The following is a 19,242-nucleotide window of genomic DNA, read 5'->3' as shown; positions in this document are numbered from 1 at the left end:
CCACACTATAATACTATAAGTAACCTTGCTGAAGCCTTGGAGTGTAAAGCAGAGCAGAAATAAGCTGCAGCACTGAATTCCAGCCTTAATGTTATCAGTGGATAACATAAGAAAGTCCTTTTAGTTCTAATTTCTGCATGTGCATAAACTCATTGTCATGAGATTTACTAAGTACTAAGTTTAAAGGGAGGGTCAGGAAGGCCCTTAAAGTATTTTTCTTATATTAGAACCGTCCTGTGTGGACAGTTTGCATTTCTATTCTTTAGCATGAGTCAAAGCTGTAATTTTTTAATATTTTTAAAGAAAAATGTTTCTGGAAAAAGTACAGGCATACTCTAAACTGAAAAGTATGAAGGATAAAGAAGTTTTAGAAGAAGAATTTCACCAAAATAATACCTATGTAGTAGTATAGACCATTTCTTATCTATAATCATTACATTTGCCAAAGTATTCTTGTTGGCATTCACTGGGGTTAAATATTTGAATGGAACTTAAATCAAAATGCTAATGATACATTATAAAATGATTTCTTGTTGTAACAAGGATGCACTTCTCATTATGCAGCAACTTGCACAATTTATTACCAAACATTTTCTAAAACAATTACAAAAAGGTTTACCTTAATAAGAACTCCTGTTCTGGCCCTCAATGGGACTCTCATGAGAACAACAAAATCTTGTCTTTCTAAATGCCTGCTGGCTTTTAACTCAGACACTCATATTCAAGATAGATGCTTAATGGAATTTGACCAATACAGGAAATCATATTTAAGTGCAAAGGACAAATTTTAAAATTCAATTTAATTTCTGCTTACATGTCCTGATAATCACACTCAGCAAACATGATGCACAACCACAGCTATATATTATTGACAGTAAATCTAGATAGTTTGACAGGGCAAAAACCAGTTTAAGCTTAGCAGCTGAATGCTTAAATGCCTTCCTGAGCGATTCAAGGTAGAAGTTTAAGTAGATATAATTCATTGTTATGTAAATACTCTAGAGAAAAACCATAAAGAACAAATTGAGAATATGAGACTGTATGTGATACTGTTTTCCACACTGCCAATTTACATGCATTTTATTCTTGGACTTTTTCTGCAAAATGCAAAAACTGGTTACCATAGTGACTGCCACATGTTACTCAGTTTATTTCTGAGGTACAGAGCAGCCTGTAAAAGAATAATACTGTGCACTTCTATCAGGATCTCTCAGCACCACAGAGAATTGGGAACTACGTGTCACAACATGTACATGTATTTTCTCAAAGTTTTAAGAAAGCATATTAAAGAAAGAGTAGTTGTATATATTTTGCAATCTCATTTTCTTTATTGCTTATATGCAAATTAAAAATAAAGATTAAGAGCTGTATGGAGAAAAATGTATGCTCTGTCCAACCTGACAGTTGGTTTCTGCATTCTCTTTTTTTATTACAGTTCTTTTAGATGTCTATAACAAACAAGTAAACTTTCAAAACTTCTTTAATGATGTAGAGGATATCACCTTCCAAAGCACAACAGGGCCCTGAGCAACACAGTCTAGTGGAAGGTGTCACTGCCTACAGTGAAGTTGTTGGAAACAGACGATCTTTAAGGTCCCTTTCAACACAAACTATTCTATGATTCTATGATACTCATTATGTAGATCTACAATTCCCATCATCTGTTAAAGGTTAAGGTTTAGTTCAAAGTAAGAATTAAAACATTCCACAGTTACCAGTTACTCATTAATTGTCTGCTCTCCCTCCCCAAAATGAAGTGAACTCTTTCTTACATGCCTAGGCCCTATATAATTTATGAGATGTCTTGCAATAGTATTACAAAATAATCGGAATGCTAAAAAGGGAGCCAATTGAAGTTAGCCATCAATGAACATCAATGACAGAAAACTGTCATTCTTTTGCTTTTGAAGCCTGAAAGGGAGCCTCTGTGTCCAGCTAAGATGCACAGCTCAGGTCCTTGAGACAGACCTTTATCCAAGCCCTCAGCATAGGAACCAAGCCAGGACTTGTAATTTATGGTCTAAAGGTCAAGGTAGGAATCTTAAGCTTTTTTTTCCCCATCTTCCAGTAATTTTTTTTCTGGTTTCTACATGGAAATGTTTTTGAATAGAATAGAGGAAAATACTCGGTTACATCCTGACACCTCATTCCAAATACATGATTGTGCCATTAAGATAATAAAAATATTTCTAAATTTGTACTTGAAACAGAATAATAAAAAAATTAAAAAGTCTTTGGATTTAAATGAGCATTTGTATGTTTGAATATTCTTCCTGGTAGCTATTTTCATAAGCTCTAACCAGTAAATGCTGCTCTGCCTAATTTACTTGTCTCTGCTGATTTCTTCTATATCACCATGTACCTTAGGAAAGAATACAAAAGCTGAGGAACAGCTTAGCAGAAGAAAACAAGCCGAGTTACATTTTTTTCTATAGTTATCAAGGATGGGGATTTTAGCACATAGCTAAAACTGCAAATTATACTATTAGACTGACAAGCAAAATGAGCACATGTACAAGTGCTGAACAGGTTAGAAGTTTTGAACAGGTCTGGCAGCATAAGAACTGGGATTGGGAAGGTAAACTAATACAGGCTAATTCTGTATTTAGGCTTTGGGAAGTATTCAAACTAAAAGTGCCTCAGACATTACTGCTAAGAGCGTATGCTTCCCTTTGGATGCTTTTGATGCTTAGTTTAATCAAACTACAGAAACAGAATAGCAGGGAACATAGAAACAGACGGTTTTTGCATTCCCTTGGGACACAATATAGAGTAATCAATTGTAAATTAATTGGGGAAAATTTGTTTTGCATAGCATAAAGAGGCAAAACATTAATTAGGAATCATTTGCTTAATGGCAATTCTAATATCTTATGCAAGTATTCAACCTAGTTCTTTATAGTGAGATGCAAAACAATTATCAAGGATGTAAATACCAATAAACTGTAATCTACACCTCTATGACAAGCAAAAGTAGTATCAAATACTAGATAAAATTTAATTTCTACCAAGAAATATTCAGATTAGTTTAGTGCATCCAATCTTTCAACAACTCATGAGAATTTATAACAATTTTATTACACTTAGACACACTTGGTACAAATATGCAAAGTCACTCCACAGCACAGAGGTTGCTGTTGTACAATCCATCTGTGTGTAACCACTCCAGTCCGTGCTAGCTCTCCATATGTTACTTTAGTTCTTATATAAACAATATTTGTTATAAGTACATTTTCAATAGAAGCCAATACTGGCTATTAATGGTATAAATCCATAAGTCTAAAAATCATTCCTTTTATTTTTAAACAAAATCTTGAATGTGGTTTGTCTTGTATTGATCTAGATAGAGAAACAGATAAAATAAATACATGAAATATATACGATAAAGGGAAAAAAATTTTTTAATTAAAAAAATTTTTAAAAGAAATTTTTTAACCACTTTGTGGTTAAAGTCCCCAAACACATCTTCAAGGAAAAGCACAAGCAAATAAAGTAATAAAAGAAAAATATGTTTAAAAATAACAAGTATTTTGCAGTTTACTGGCCTTAATAATTGTCACCTTAATTGGTGGCTTACTGAATATGAGATTCAATAAACACCATTCTTGCTCTGATTAAATGTCAAGGCCATAGACTTGTTTCAAAATGAGAGAGCAGCAATTTGGTGTGCATAATGAACCCTCCAGATGATTTGTCTGTGCAATACTTTTCTCATCTTATCAATGAAACTTCACATTCTGGTCTCTGAAACTGTAGGTTCTTTATTATGATATGCTTTGATTTAATAAAAATTCATTTTTATTTTTAAAAATAGAAACAAACTGATGCAAATTTGACCTGATTGTCGACTAGATCTCTGGCAGAAGGCAGAGAAGAAGGAGCAGTCAGAAATCTCGTTGCATTTATGGAAAAGAGTGGCTTGTGATGATTTTTACTTTTCATACCATTAATGAAGTTTGAAGTTCCTGTCCTCAAATCCATCATTTCTACAGCCAGAGGCATTGTAGGTCAACGTGGTTATCTTAGAATGATAAGCTTTTTGTGACTGTACAAGTCTAAGCTCCAGAGGCAGTCTATGTCCATGTGGTTATCTTAGAAAATAAAGCTCATCACTACACAACTCTCTATATAATCTATGCCTAGCCAGACACAATTGAGCCCTCAGGAATTAATGGACTTTATTAAGTGGCATAAAAAGCATCTCTCAGCAAAAAAAACCCCACTGTGCACTGAATCACCCTGTTCAAATTCCTTGCATATAAGAATTCAATAAATAGCTTACAAGTATTTCCAGAAGTATTTCTAGTATATTTAGAACCTATATCTATAACATAGGAATATAAAAACTGAAAAAATTGCAAAAGATTTTTGCAAAAGTTGCATTGCAGTCAGAATCCAGACATTCTGAATCATATTTGCATCTTTTTTTTGCTTTTCAAATTTTTTTGTAGGAATAAATCTGTATTCCCACAAAAAGCTGTGCAAAATGAATTCTCAGTCTATTACTTGAAATTATTCAGCTGTAAAGCAAATTCTGACTTGGAAACAGAGTCTACGCAACAGTTTATGAAAAGTGAGTCATTCACTTTGAAAGTAGCTCCAACAGGAAGTATTACACAAAGTAAACAGTAAACTTGGAATATAAAACAACAAATATGAATTATTGTGTTTTTTTCAAAGTGGTTAAATTAAATTAAAAAAAAAAAGAGGGGAAAAAGAAAAACTGTTAAAAAGAACATGCAGTTAACTACTGTAATGCAGAACTGGTAAATGCACTCTAACACATGTGACAGCCCACTGGAGAAAGCAGGAAACATTGATAACCCAAAGAGACATGGAGCTTAGCCTAGAATTTGAGAGCTTTCAGATTATGTGGGATAAAAGTGGAGCTCCTGTAGCAGGTTGATGGCATGGTAATCACTGGTTTCATTTATCTTTTAGGCCTAAAGGATTGAGAAGTCTAATTCTTACCACACAGATCCCCAAACAACCATTAGACAGATAGCCTTAGTCTGAGCAGAAAAAAAAGCCCTCAAAGGACAAACCAATTAATTTAATTTTTTTTTTCTGAGAAGTGCTGGAATTCACTGAGTAGAGCAGAAGTAGAATTAAGTTAACACCAATTCAGTTTTACTTCCAACTCAGTTAACTTCCAAAGATTGTAACCAAGAGAATGGCAAAATAGGAAAAAAACCCCAACCATTTTCTTTGTCCTCATCTTACTCTTTTCCATCTGCCTCTAGCAGAAAAAACTGTTTGCACCTATTCCCTTCAGAACAAATCAACATTTATTATGTTATCATCTTAAATTGTGCTCAGAATACTAGCTATCAAGGCAGTAGCTAAGAAATCCCTTATAATTCTACAACTGTTTTATAAAGGTAAGGTGCAACTGAGATGACCAAATTTTAAAAAATAAAAATACTAAAGAAAATCATAGTCATGATGCAGAATTTGACCAGCTTTCTTACCAAATATATTTCTTTTAAACTCTGAAGCTGACTGGCAGGAAGACTATGAATGTTACATAGCAGCTTCCCCCAAAATCAGGATGTGCAAGGCTGGGAGACATGCATGGAGCTGCCTTAAGTTGATGTCCAGTCAATAAGTATTCCTAATATTTTCCAGTTGCAAAATTAAATGAGACCACAATTAACCTTAGCTCGATTCTGACACATGTCCATACTGCAGAATAGTCTATCTGTATCCTCCTTTCCTGTGGCCAGTCTCACCAATTTTATTTTTAACTCTACTGACAAGGTCTGCTTTATGAAGATGTGGTATTGCAGTATTAGTGCCCCAATGAATATTGTCACATCAGACAGAAGTCGCTGAAATCTCATGCTAATCATTTTGAACATTAAAAAAAGGATATATAATAAAGACTGTTACAACAACTGTTGCTTAGAAGTATGTTGCCTGACTGACCTAGATAACTGCCTGCATTTGTAACCCTGAACAATTCTTTCTATAACATGCAGAACAGAAATCTAACACTTCTAAATATTAAAATATCAAACTAGAATGTGTAGCCTCTGGAATTAAGGATTTTTTTCCCAGTGAAACAAATTCTGTTTCATGCTGCTTAGCTATTGTTATTTTTAAAAGAGAGAGTGATTAAAACCATGGTGAAAAATTCATTGAGAGCGACTTTTGTAACAAGACTCAATAGCAGTAAGATAGGAATGAGGCTGTTCCAAAACAATCTGCCTAAACTAATTACAAAACTAATCAAGGCTAATCATTTCAAACCTTAATAACAGCTTGAAAAATATGCTATTTCACAATTAAGCAAATGAAGCAGAAAGATTTTTTTTTCACTAGAATGTGCTGATTTATCTTTCCACTGGATTTCAAGGATCACATTTGTTTACAATCTACTATTTTATTTATACAGTAAAGTAAAATAAATCAAAACAAACCTTCCCATTCACCAAAAATAGTGGGTTGCAAGTTCCTTTTATGTTCTACTACAAGGTCAGAGGTGAGAAATGTTTCCTTTCTCTTCTTAACAGTTCTAGAAATTGAGTCCATATGTAAGGAAGAAGTATTTGAGGGCATTAATAGGAGCGTTTTTGCTTTAACAGAACGGAACTCTTACTTCTTTGACACACATGGGAGGTCTAATAGCAATTCTTGAAAGACTCAAAACCCTGAAAATAGCCTGGAAAACCAGAAAGAGGAAAAATGAAACTTATCAAGACTTCTTCACTTTAACATTTCCTAGGTTATTAGTTTCGTAGGCACCCAGTATTAAAATCTGAATACTTATCACCTAAGCACAGTTAATATTTACCCTTTTGATTCGCTAACATTGAGCATCACCTATATCCGAAACCCTCGGTATCATCTTATTTATTTGATTATTATTTCATCATGATAAGGAAAAGGATACATAATCCTTCTGAGGAAACATTCAAATGTTTTGATAACTCAACAAACAATAATCTATTTCAAAGCAGAACTTCCCTCAACAAAAGAAAGGGTTTGCTGATAGACCAAGCAACTAATAACACAACCTGCTCAGCCTGTTGTGAAACCTTTATGAACCGGTTCAGACCACCACATGACAATTTTCAAAGGAATGCCAAGTGTTGCTTTATCATTGTCAATATTTAACTGCAGTCTTCCACTTTTACTTCTTTCAAGGTAACGATAGGTTTTTGTAAATAAATATGCATGTCTCCACCTGCAGTAGAAATTCCATCTTTCATTAAAACATTAAGCAGGTGAATATTGCTTTTCTGTGTCCAAAGGGATCAAGACATCCTGATCATAGAGAGAACTCATCTCATTAAATCTTCAGTATTTTGTTCCAAAATAGGCTGCTATTAACTAAATAAAAATGTTTAAAATGTGTTTAAAACTGATCCTTGAAGAATAATTATTTGTAGAAAAAGAGGCAACTAAACAGCAAATTTATTTGTAACTTATCAATTGACATTCAATTCTAATTTTTAACAGTAAAATGGGAATTATAATGAAACTAAAGCCCAATTTTCAAGCCAAACATTTTTATGGCCTTTAGGGTATTTCCTCTCTGCTTAAAATGCAAGTCCTAAAAGCCTGCTCCTGAAGGACTGCCAAACAAAGCTATTTCACCTCATAACTGCTCAAGTTTCTACTCATTACTTCTATAACTTTCAAAAGCTGCTTCATATTCCCTGGATGTGGCTAACATTATCTCTCATGAATATCAAGAGAAAGGAGCATTCTATCACCTTCAAGGAAATGTTTTCAGGACTTTTTAAGCTCTCAGCCTTCACATGTGATGCTTTGCCTATTCATTTAATCCCAGAATAATCTTAATCTCTAACCAATCTAAAATTACTGGATGGCACAGAAGATTAAGAATTTGAATTTCAAAATACATCCTAGTCATTCTCTACAACTGAACCTGATCAGTCAGGGTTTGAAAACACAAGAGTTAGAACAATCACAGTGTTCTGTACTCCATTTTACAAATCTGGATTTACTTTCAAAATTTGCATTTCCCACATACAACAGGATACCATAATAAGGATTGTTCAAAGCGTACTTACACAAACTTAGAAACTGGTATGGATTTTGGACTTCAAATGCTTTCCATGCTTTGTTTTCTTTGTATTAGGAATGTTAAAGCAACTTAAGGTGACATTTCATGCTCATTAACAGAGGACACAGAGTCATTTGCAAGGAGACAGACAGGTGGTTTATAACTTCTATCATTATAATATTGAACAAGGTGACAACTATTGCCTGAAGGAAGGATAATTATACTATAAAAGAACTTGAACTATATATTCAGTTCATATTTATAAGAACTGGCAAAACAAAGTCATGCACCAAAGCTAAATTATTTTCATTTGCCTGTTTAAATTATGGTTAACCAAATCAACCCTCAATTCACTTTTATTGGTATCGGTTTGTGTACTGCATCAGCTAACTCCATCAACAGAATTGTCTCCAAAAGGATCTGCACTACCTATTATGCACTACTGCAAGAAGGGGGACCTATTTACATCTTTAGAGGAAGACCTTGTCATCTCAATCTCTTTTCTGAGGTGGTCAATCAAGCACTACTGGGACTCTGTTTGCCTGGTTTTAACATACTAGCTGAGGAAGGACCAGTTACGTAAATTAGCCTTTCCAAATACCAGAGTGTGTCCTCTGCTTTAAACTCTTCAATGGTACATGTGTACTTTTCTTCTCTGAACTATAGAAACATATATAGTCTTAAATACTGAAAATTCCATGGATGATGTAAGAAAAACCAAACTCACCAACTTCAGTATGTATCCAGAGATCTTATTTTCTTCAAATGCTTTGAAAGTATTTACATAGGACACAAAGTATTCTTCCATTAGGTTTGCCTGCTATATTTTTTCTATACATACTCCTGCTTATTTTCCATACATGAAAGTATGTATTTCCAATTAGTTCCAGTTAGTTTCCATACATACTCCTAGTTAACTGGGGAGAAATGTTTATTAATTCAATGAAGAGCACCAGCAATTGATCTTCATATGGCCCTTCGTAGTTGACATATTTTCCTAGAATTACGATGCACATGCACAGAGAGAAAAAACTCCAGGTTTACTCAACATATATAACTACTCCTCGTCTACCTGTAAATGATATATTGCTTAATATTTGTACTTAATATTTGTACAAATAACTAACAACTATCGTCTGTTGTCAACAAATCTAAAACTGTTTACAGAGGAAGCAACCCTAGTTTACTTTCAGAAAATTTATTATAATTTTCCTCATACAAACTGATTCTGTCCTAATTCCAGCTTATTTTGCTGAACCTGAATGAACAGCACCATATACAGCATTTCATAACAGTCTTACCCACAGCTGATAAGCTAAACACGGGGTTTAGCATATGCTAGGTTCATAATTGCTGTTTCACTTCCGTGGTCCTCCTATGAGTAAGCAAGCATACCATGTCTTTCTCCTTACTTCTGCTAATCACTCTGATGTCTTCCAGTTTTGAATCAGAAATTACTACTAGACCCTGAAAGCTTTATTTGTAATTTCACATTGTTGAAATGTCAACCTATTGCAATATCTATCTTCCTTTACTTATTAAAGCTGTTTTACTGCTGAAAAAGAGAACCATGCCATTGTCTGAAAGCAGAAAGGCTGAAGTCAGACTTAAAAAACAAGTGTCTTATAATAAAAAAGCAGGTTGCTTTGACATAACATTATTACAAAATTATGCCTAATCCACCTATGGAAGGACAAACTGGAAGGACAATTTGAGATGGTTCATCTATCCCACTTGACACGTGTGATGAACAAAGCTGTTCATACCATAATCACCACTAATAGCATCTTTTCAGTATCTGAATTCAAACCTACCTTTTGTTCAGTCTGAAGAGCCATTTTCCCATAGCAAGAGTCATTTCATTGCACAAATACATCTGTGCATATCTGTCATTCTGATCATAATATATGAAGTAGTGTTCCTACATGTCTCTATATAAGCACCTACAGCAGGTATGTCTATCCATAGTCTTTGAATCATAGGTAGGAATCACAACAAAATGCAAGAGAAATTGCATTGTCAAGGAAAATCCAGTGCAAACTTTTGATTACAGCAATTGCAAGCTGGTTGACTGACATGAATAACTGAACAGTAAATACTGGTCAAAATTCTCTGGAAGATCAGAACGTCAATTTTATTGCTGCTGTCAGATTTGGCATCCAAAATGCAGAAAGGTGATGTGTAAGGATGATAGATTCTGGAAAGCTAAGAAAGAAATACAAAATCAAGATGTGGCTATATTGTGTAGTTTCATAATTGAAATAATACTGTTCAGTGACAGGCTAATGAGCCAAATTATCTAACACTACAGGATTGAGTCAAATTTCACGTTAGACAAAATTCAAAAGAATCTTTTAAAATAACAGGAAACACTAGAAGAGTTGTACATTAGGAAATAATGGAGGGGGAAGGTGGATATTTTATCTATACATGCTGGAGAGGTACAAAGGTTTAAATAAATTTTCACTTTTGAAAGGACATGGAAAACACTTGAAAGAGAATTCAGTTACTGTTCCAGGAACTATAAAATTATTTTGCTGTAGTGCCACACACTACAGAAGAAATATGATATTTAACTGTAAGTATTGCTGTTTATTTATCTTGTATTTATTGTCTTTCTTTAGCACTTATTTTTAAAAAGTAAATTTAAAGAGGAAATTAGATCAGAATTTTAATGCATTCACTTCTGGGAAAATAAGAAGTGAACCACGATAATCATATAGTGTGGATTAGAGCTGACAAATGGGTCATAAAAGCACAAAAACCATAATTTCAGGTCTCAACATAACATTATTTTTGCAAATCACATGAAAAAATACCCTTAACATGTAACATTATTAATGAGATGCTCAGTTGAGTGAAAACTGTAATTAAAACTAAATACAAACCGAAATACTTTCTGCAATCAGAAATGACAGTATCTCTATGAGTTCGTAATTTATGAGTATCCATATATCACCCAAACTGTTCTAAAACACAGCAGAAAATAGAACTTTTATTTCCTAATCTTTACAATAATATTCTGGTTTATGCATTGTGAGTTTCTGCACCCTGAGGTATTATTTTTTATCAATCCATTTCTCTACACTGCCTCAAACAAGATTACAAAAAAAAAAAATTATCCATTTTTCTTGAACAATACATTGTGAACTTGGTTCCCCAGGTGGCTCAGAATGAAAGTAATTACCAAATATATTCAAAATTATAAGGTTAAAGCAATTCATCCTAATATGGTAGGAATATTCATGACATAGTAAATATCTCATCCACTACTGGCATCTCAAAAATAAACTATTTTTGGGTTTTGGTTTCTGCTAACTATAATGACAAGCAAAAAATGTTTTCACTTTATGGATCTCAAACCAAATTTCACATAATGTGTTCTAAGTATACATCAATTACTGGCTCAGACAGTAGCAGAATGCTCCTGATGTAACTGCATTCATTAAGTCCATTTATATCTTAGGACAATTATAGTTGATATTCAATACAGGGCACACTGGAAATCATAAATTATTTTAAATTATTGTAAGGGCATTTCCGTTGATATGACCATGTCTCAAAACAAATCAGAAAGATACCAATTAACTAAAAAGTGAATTCACCAAAAATTAAGAGTCTGCCATTAAAGACTGAAAATTTAAAGTAATTTAGGTCTTCCAAGCCTAAATTTTTGTTACTGAAAAAATATGGAATAGAAATTGTAACTCCTAAAGTTATCATGTTTATTATTACACTAGATTTATTAAAGTGACCTTTTTCCCCTGATAAATTAAATAAATAGATAGATAAAGAAATAAATTAATTAATTAATAAAAATTAATTCCCAAGAGAAATAGTATGTGGTAGGTAGAGCCACTACTTTTTTCTGTCTTTATTACAAATACCTGAACACACCTATTTCTATGGCTTAGGCATATTTAATATTTACATTTTAAGAGCCACAGAGAAAAAAAATGCAGAATTTGTCAATAGCTTTGCTGGATTTTGGCTAGGCTTTTTTACTAGTCAAGTGTACTGCAGACTCCCAGAATCAGTATGGTAGCTTTCTAGAAAATCAAGCCAAAACTGTTCTCATATCTTTAGTTCTGGCCATCTGCTAGAAGCATCTGGTAACTGGGTACATGCACCCACACCCAGAACGTGACTGCTCTCTTGCCAACTATGTGCCTAGGTAGCTGCCAATATGTGCCTCTCCACTGCTAACATGACAACTGTCAAAAAGAAGCTGAACATGTACGAATAAATCTAAATTAAACTAACACATTACTTTCCCAAGTAACAGCCATCATTTTTTTGACATAATTGCTCGATATTAGCAATGATAAATAAGTTGCATGGCGAAACCTTTCTGAGGCTAAGAACTATAATAAGGATACCAAAGATCTCAATATTTCGAGGAGTTATTTGTAACATTTTATTCTTGCTGTTTTCTCTGACAACTAGAAAATATATATGTAATACTAGCAACATGTTACATCTGTAGATAAAAATATCTGAATTATACATTTAATATCTGATTTAAAAAGAAGAAATAAAATAAAAAGCAGTTCACACTCTTTCCAAAAGTTTTCTTAATCCAAGTATATAAAATTATTTTATGTAGTTTAATGGACACACATTAAATATATTGCAATTGGATTTGGCATGCCATATTAGAAATTACAAGATGAATGATAGCTTAGAACACAAATGTTAAAGCAATGTGCAGATTCCATTGAAATTCATTACCTTGTAAATTATAAATATAATTTTCTAACTTGTCTGCTCACTCAAAAAAAAAAAAAAAGAAAAACCTAAAACTTATTTTGTGCACTTTGTATTAGCAGAAGTAAAAAAATATGCAGGAACTGTAATTACTGAAATGATTAATTCCTTTGTGTGATCAAAGTAACTTTTTGTCTTCTTTCCACATTTGTAAAAAGGGCAGATGTATTCAATGGCTAGAGAGTGTACAATTAAAAGTTAAAAGCACATGAGAGACAGAACAACAGAAGGAAAATCTAAAATCAAAGCTTAGAAAAGTAATTCAGGATCATGATAGCAAACTACTAGACTACGGCTAAAGGAAAAGAAAAAACCCAAAGATATTCAGAAATTGTCATAGTGACTTTTTTTTTCTGGCCTTGTCTGAATCATCAGTTCTGCCTTTTCTTGTGTTTAAATTTTAAGCTCTGTGGAGTTTTGTTTAGCAACAAGTGAGCACACAAGCTGGTGTGGTCCTGATCCACCACTATAGCTCCAATGCACAGTGATGATGATGACAGCATAACAGTAATAAAAATATTATATCTATTAAGCTTTTTGATTTTCATAGGCAAACACCTTACTTCACACACAGGTAGTCCCACAGTTATCTGCCATCCCATGGTCAGTCATGGTAATCCAGTTTAAAATAGGTTAGGAAACAAGTGCTATATCTTTTCTATCCTCTCATTTTTAAAAGTGGGTTTTACCAAATGTTCATTTAAGTCCATTGAAATTTATTCTAAAATAGAACAAATAGCCTCAATTAGTGAGAAATGGTAAATCTCATGGAAGTCTAGCCGATCATAATGTTTTTCTGAATCTATCTTTATGTGTACATTAAAGTAACCTCAAAGCACACAATGTCTATGGATATAAAGAACTTCTCATGATGTATAAGACCTTGTCATTCTTATAATGGCATAAGGCATGAGAACCTGTCTGGTTTTACAGTCATATTAAACATTTTAAGCTTGTAGCTTTCCCTCAGGCAAATTTATTCCAAATAAGGAGAAAAATAAAAAGGATGCATAACAAGCTCACAAAATAAATATAAACACATATGCTGAAATAATTATTCAGATAGTTCCAATTGCTTCAAAGGCTAAATACCAGTAGCTTTGCCATTTCCTTTACATCTTCTACATAATGCTATTCAGGGTCAGGCTGAAGACCTAAAAATCAATCATTAGAAAAAGAGTAAAGCAGATTTCCAAAATTAGTCAAAGTCCCAACAGAGAGACCTTGTCAAATTTTTCAAAAATATCCAAATATTTCAGATACTCACTTTTGAGATTTTCACCTTGGGACTGAAATTCCAGCTGTCATCTGATACTGTCAGCTGCCCAAGCTGAACACCTCAGAAATACACTAATTTCCAAAATTCCTCCGTTATCTTTCAATGTGAGACTATATCTTAGCTATATGTAAGAATATAAAACATTAAGAGCATATTACAGTGACATGGTATTTTGTATTTGTAAAGAGAAACAAAATGAAACCCTTTGCTCCAGAAAGTGAAATGAAAGCAAGACGACATATGCTAGCAGAAATACTTTCCATTTTTACAGAATCTGTATAATTTTCAGTAACCATATCAGACCAGCTAGTAGAGCTTACTTCTAGAAATATTTTCTTTCAAAACCAATTCTGTTATGAAAATCTATAAACTTTTTGTGCTTTAATTTAAACTTACTCCTACCTCAATCACAAATTTCTGTACACATTTCAGCAAAAATATCCTACTTACATTTTTCTAGAGGACAAAAGAAAACAACTCAGATTTTTGTGTCAATTTGTGAAATATGTCAAATATATAAGATAGTGACTCTTTTTATTAATTCCACTGTAATAAAAAATTCCCCAAGGAAACATTTTTTGGTTGTTTTGACCATAGAATAAACAAGGAAAAAATTACTTATAAAATTATCAGAAAAATAGTAAATGCTCAAACCTAAGTATGTATACTTCCATAACCAATACTTAGAAAACCCAAAAAAACCCTAAGTGCTGTAACTAAAATCAAGTGAGGTATGAAGTGTCTCATGCCCAATTTTTGGTCAGTGACACTTCCAGATTTCTGTCCATAGAACTGCTCAAAGTGGTTATAATGACAAGAAGTGTTCTTTCAGTTGATGTGTTTGAAAGGTAGCTTTGTATGAACAGCTGTGTTTTCAAAATGCTTGCCACCTCTAAATTGGTCCTTGTGAAGCGAATGGTTTGCCTTATTGCCAGGAGGGCACACCGTGCTGTAGCTGCTGCATTTTTAGGTTTTATCACTGTCTCTCTAACTGCTGAAGTGGAAAAAACTGATTGCCAAAACCTGATGTGTTTCTTTTCCTTTCTGCCCACTCTGACTTGGTTCTTAGCTGTCTGTTGCTCCAGTGATGAGAAACGCTGCTCAGTTTATTCATTCACTGAATGTCTTTTCCAGTTCAAATAATGGTGATACCCTCTTGTAAACCAAGGCTCCAGCTGTCAGTAGCAGTAAATGAAAGAAACCTAATTAAGGCATACCAATCATCATTTACACAAGAGATAATTAGGCTGCAAAAAGTCACACACAACAGGGTGCATTTTTCTAAAACCAAGAATTAATACCTTAAAAGCAAGAGACACACCATGTTTAGTAAGACAGTAAGTATAGATGGCAACAGGGATGGACTTCCAGAGAAAAATAATCTGTCTACAATGATTTAAACAGTTTTAGTACAGAAGTTCTAGAATATTAAAACAATAATAAAAATACTGAATATAAGTACTAATAAGCAATACTAATGTATTACATATAGACTCTATTTAGCCTTTTTAATTGCAGACAATAGGAAGCAAACCATACCATTTCATCTGGATGAGGAAATACATGTACAATCAGAGTGCACATAAAGATTTACAAATGTAGCTGGGTAAAGAATTACATCAAAGACTCCAAAACTATGATGCACAGTTCTTGCTGCTGCTTGTGTGGAAACATTTATCTCACATCTCAGCTTACTGATAATCATCTCCTGTTGAGCCTTATCTCTGCTGGCTTTTCTAGTGTGCACAGTTGTAGGTACAAGTTCTAAGAATCACTTGCATTACATCAAATGTCATTGAGACGTCATCAAAATCCACTACCAAGAGTTAATGCTGACATAATTGCATTATTTGAAAGAATTTTTTTTCAAAAGGAAATATCTACCTTTGCACAGAAACCTTCATGTATGTAAAGCTCTTTCCTTTAAATACTACTCAAAGGAACAGGACAAATAACCTTCAGGTCCTCTCTGTCCTTATTAGTACCTTTAAAACTGGCCATTGAAAATACAAAACTTTCACATGCAACTCTAGATGGTACAAAGTACTCTGCTTTAAAGCACTAGAAGCCATTAATAAAAATTCTGACAGTTACTGCTAATAAGAGCATTATCAGTACATATTTACTATTATGGGTAGATTAATGAAGAAAAAGAATCAACGCATTCCAAAAGTTCCAAGTAACACAAAGTTAAATGCTTATTTTTTCAGTGCAAACATTTATCTGTGTGACATTCTTCAAGGAGACTGAACTTAGGATACAGTTTATGCTGTTGAGTGCAATTTACATGAGGTTTATTTTGTTACAGTGAATGACAGCTCACTTCCCCCTTCAAAATGATTTGAACACATTTTAAGGCTGGAAAATAGTTGCATACAGTCAGATACACATAATCAATACAACTAGTTAAGCAGTCATACTGCTTAATTCGATTCTGGACTTGGATTGCTTCAAGTGCGACTGGAAAACTTATATCAACAATCCATGTTTTCTTACATTCTTAGTCAAAATTGTATATTGGAGTCACACTACAATACTATTATAAACAAAAGGGAGAAAAAAATGTTTTGCCACTCAAAGTGTTATATACAATTTTTGCTGTTCATTTCACTACTTCACTTTTCTGTGTACTGGGTCATATTAAGCGTACTACAGTCATATAATTTAGATTTAGGTTGTCCTGCCAGGAGCAGGCAGTTGGACTCAATGATTCTTATGGGTCCCTTCCAAAATGACATATTCTATTCTATGATTCCATGACTCATAAGCCACCATGGATGTCCATTCTACTCCAGAAACATTCTTTTATTCCACACCCTGAATGACAGCTTATACCAAGTAATTTTCACGTAAAACAAAACACAGATATGACACTATTTAAATAAAAAATCTTTCTGAAGTGAAACAATATATTTTGGAATGATGGCTGCAGGCTGGAAGAGAGTATCAAAATTATTCTACAATCTGTTATTCAAGCCACTCAACCCCAGTGAATATTTTACACAAGGCAGAAGCACTTTAACTGAAGAAATAAGAAAGATTTATGCTAGAACACCATATGAGCTTGAGCTGGTGACTTATTAGCTAAAGCATTCACCAGAAAGAGAAAGACATCAGATTAAATCATAACGAAGCAGAATTTCAGCCTGGATCTCTCAGCTCTTCTTTTTTGCTGCCTTTTGCAGAAAGCCTATCTAATATATATGACATGGAAATATCCACTAGTGCCCTTACTTTTGGCTTGAGAATCCCATAGAAAATGAAATATAAAATCAGGAGGAGTATAACGCAAATCCAGGAGTATGTTGGCTCATAGGTATGCAAAAATGTAGTTAATGCGCTCTAAATGATACAGTCTCTCAGGTGCCTGAGACACACATGAAAAGTCCATCTTGGTCCACACTCTATGTTTCACAGTGGCCAATAGCAAATTTCCAGGGAGGAACGGAGAACGCGGTCAGCTACAGAATTAGGCTTTCCCAGAATACTTTCTCAAGTACCTCTACCTAGCAGAAGTCCCTGAGCATCATAGCGGAATCAAAAGGCTGAGATACCTGCACTAGCAATCTGTTGAATTTCAACTAATTTACAATGACCTTTCAATCAACTGAAATTTATATTTTGTATCTGTCATGCCTACGGAAACATTTTTAATATACAGTCCAAATAAAAATACAGAAGTCAAGGGGAAACATGCTTTAGAAAGTGCATCGAGAATGTGACTTAAAAAAATTCCCCACCCATGGCTATCCTCTTTTCTCGCTACATAGGAAATTACATCCATGCATTTGTCATAGAATGATTTCTACTGAGATCTTTAGTAAATATGACAGTACTCCACATGGGGGTATCACTTTGCCTCCTCCTGGCAAAATTAAGAGCAAGTTACAGGCATTAACTGTTAAACACAAATCTTTATTTTTCTGCAAGCCTCAAGTTCATCTCATTTCCCAGAACAAAGGAACAGATTCTACTTTCACTGTTTCAGTCAGGATGTCTTTGCATTTCAGTATAAACTGAGTCATGTGGATAAAAACATATTATTGATCCTCAAAACAGCAGAATGTTTTCTGTATGTTTATCTCACATATTGTCTGTTCACTCTATTAATAAACTTACACATTAAAATAAAACACTAAATGTCCTTAAATGCAAATAGCACAAACAGCAACCTCAAAACTTTGCCAAATGTACTTCAAATTGGCCCAATGCTCTTGTTACTTTGCATGGTCCAACACCCTTCCTCTGGAGTTGATATGGAATGCATAGGTGGTAGATATGCTCAATCCTCCTGGGCCTGGAAAGGAAACCTAAAATTCAAATGCTCGACAATTAACTTTTGCAATTCTCTCTATCTATACCAGCAACACCTCAAAAGTTATTTATCAATGTCAATGAAGCATTGATCTTACCTTACAGTTTGTAAACAATGTCACTGTCAATTTTAACACTAGAGGCAAGGGGAGACAGGACATAAATACGTATAGCACAACAGTCTTTGTAAACAAAGTCTTGGTAAAGTTAAGTGTAAAGGCTATATTCTGAAGTAAATGAAGCAGTTAATGTGTACTACATTATATACGAAAACACAGAAGCTTTGGTACTACATGCTTTGGAACAAAAGGTACACTCAGAGTTGGATTTATTTTACTCCACAAAAAGCAAGTACACACCAAAAATCTGGGGAGCACACATTTGATGCCTCAGGATGCTATGGTTTCAGTCTTTACTATAATTTGGGACATGAACACAATTTGGAAATTTCAGATTTTTGCAGAGCTACAGACCAAAGAAGCAATTGCAGTGTAGATTTTTTTCCCTTATCACTCTAAAGACACTTTTCTGTTATTATGCTTTGCAATTGAGGTTATTAAAGCCCGAATAAGAAAGCCAGTGAGTAGTCTGAATTTGCCAAGATGGCAAGCTATTTATTATAAGGTACATATTTCTTTCTAATTAGTACTTAAGATAAAAAGGAAAATAAGCAGCTACAAAAAGAAATAAAAATTATAAAACCTGTGGATTATCAATTTTGTATATTTTTGTATAAATATCTCACAGGTTTGCCTAAGAACGCCATCATTAGGAATGTGTATTAATCCAACTATTCCGTTTTCCTTTGATTACACATAAATTATGTTCTTTATATTTCTAAACTTCA

The 19,242-nt window shown here is 33.6% G+C and overlaps 2 protein-coding genes across 2 annotated transcripts in view; one reads left to right on the top strand and one right to left on the bottom strand.

Moving 5' to 3' along the window:
* The window catches only part of IMMP2L (inner mitochondrial membrane peptidase subunit 2), a 421,899-nt gene that overhangs the window by 230,688 nt on the left and 171,969 nt on the right, over positions 1-19,242 (bottom strand). The gene's annotated exons all lie outside the window — the stretch shown is intronic.
* LRRN3 (leucine rich repeat neuronal 3) overlaps positions 1-19,242 on the top strand; it is a 34,614-nt gene that overhangs the window by 12,030 nt on the left and 3,342 nt on the right. The window lies entirely within an intron of this gene.

The sequence above is a fragment of the Lepidothrix coronata genome, unplaced genomic scaffold, assembly GCF_001604755.1.
Source record: "Lepidothrix coronata isolate B3197 unplaced genomic scaffold, Lepidothrix_coronata-1.0 Scaffold63, whole genome shotgun sequence".
NCBI classification, from domain to species: Eukaryota; Metazoa; Chordata; class Aves; order Passeriformes; family Pipridae; genus Lepidothrix; species Lepidothrix coronata.
This window is presented reverse-complemented; position numbering and strand designations above follow the sequence as displayed.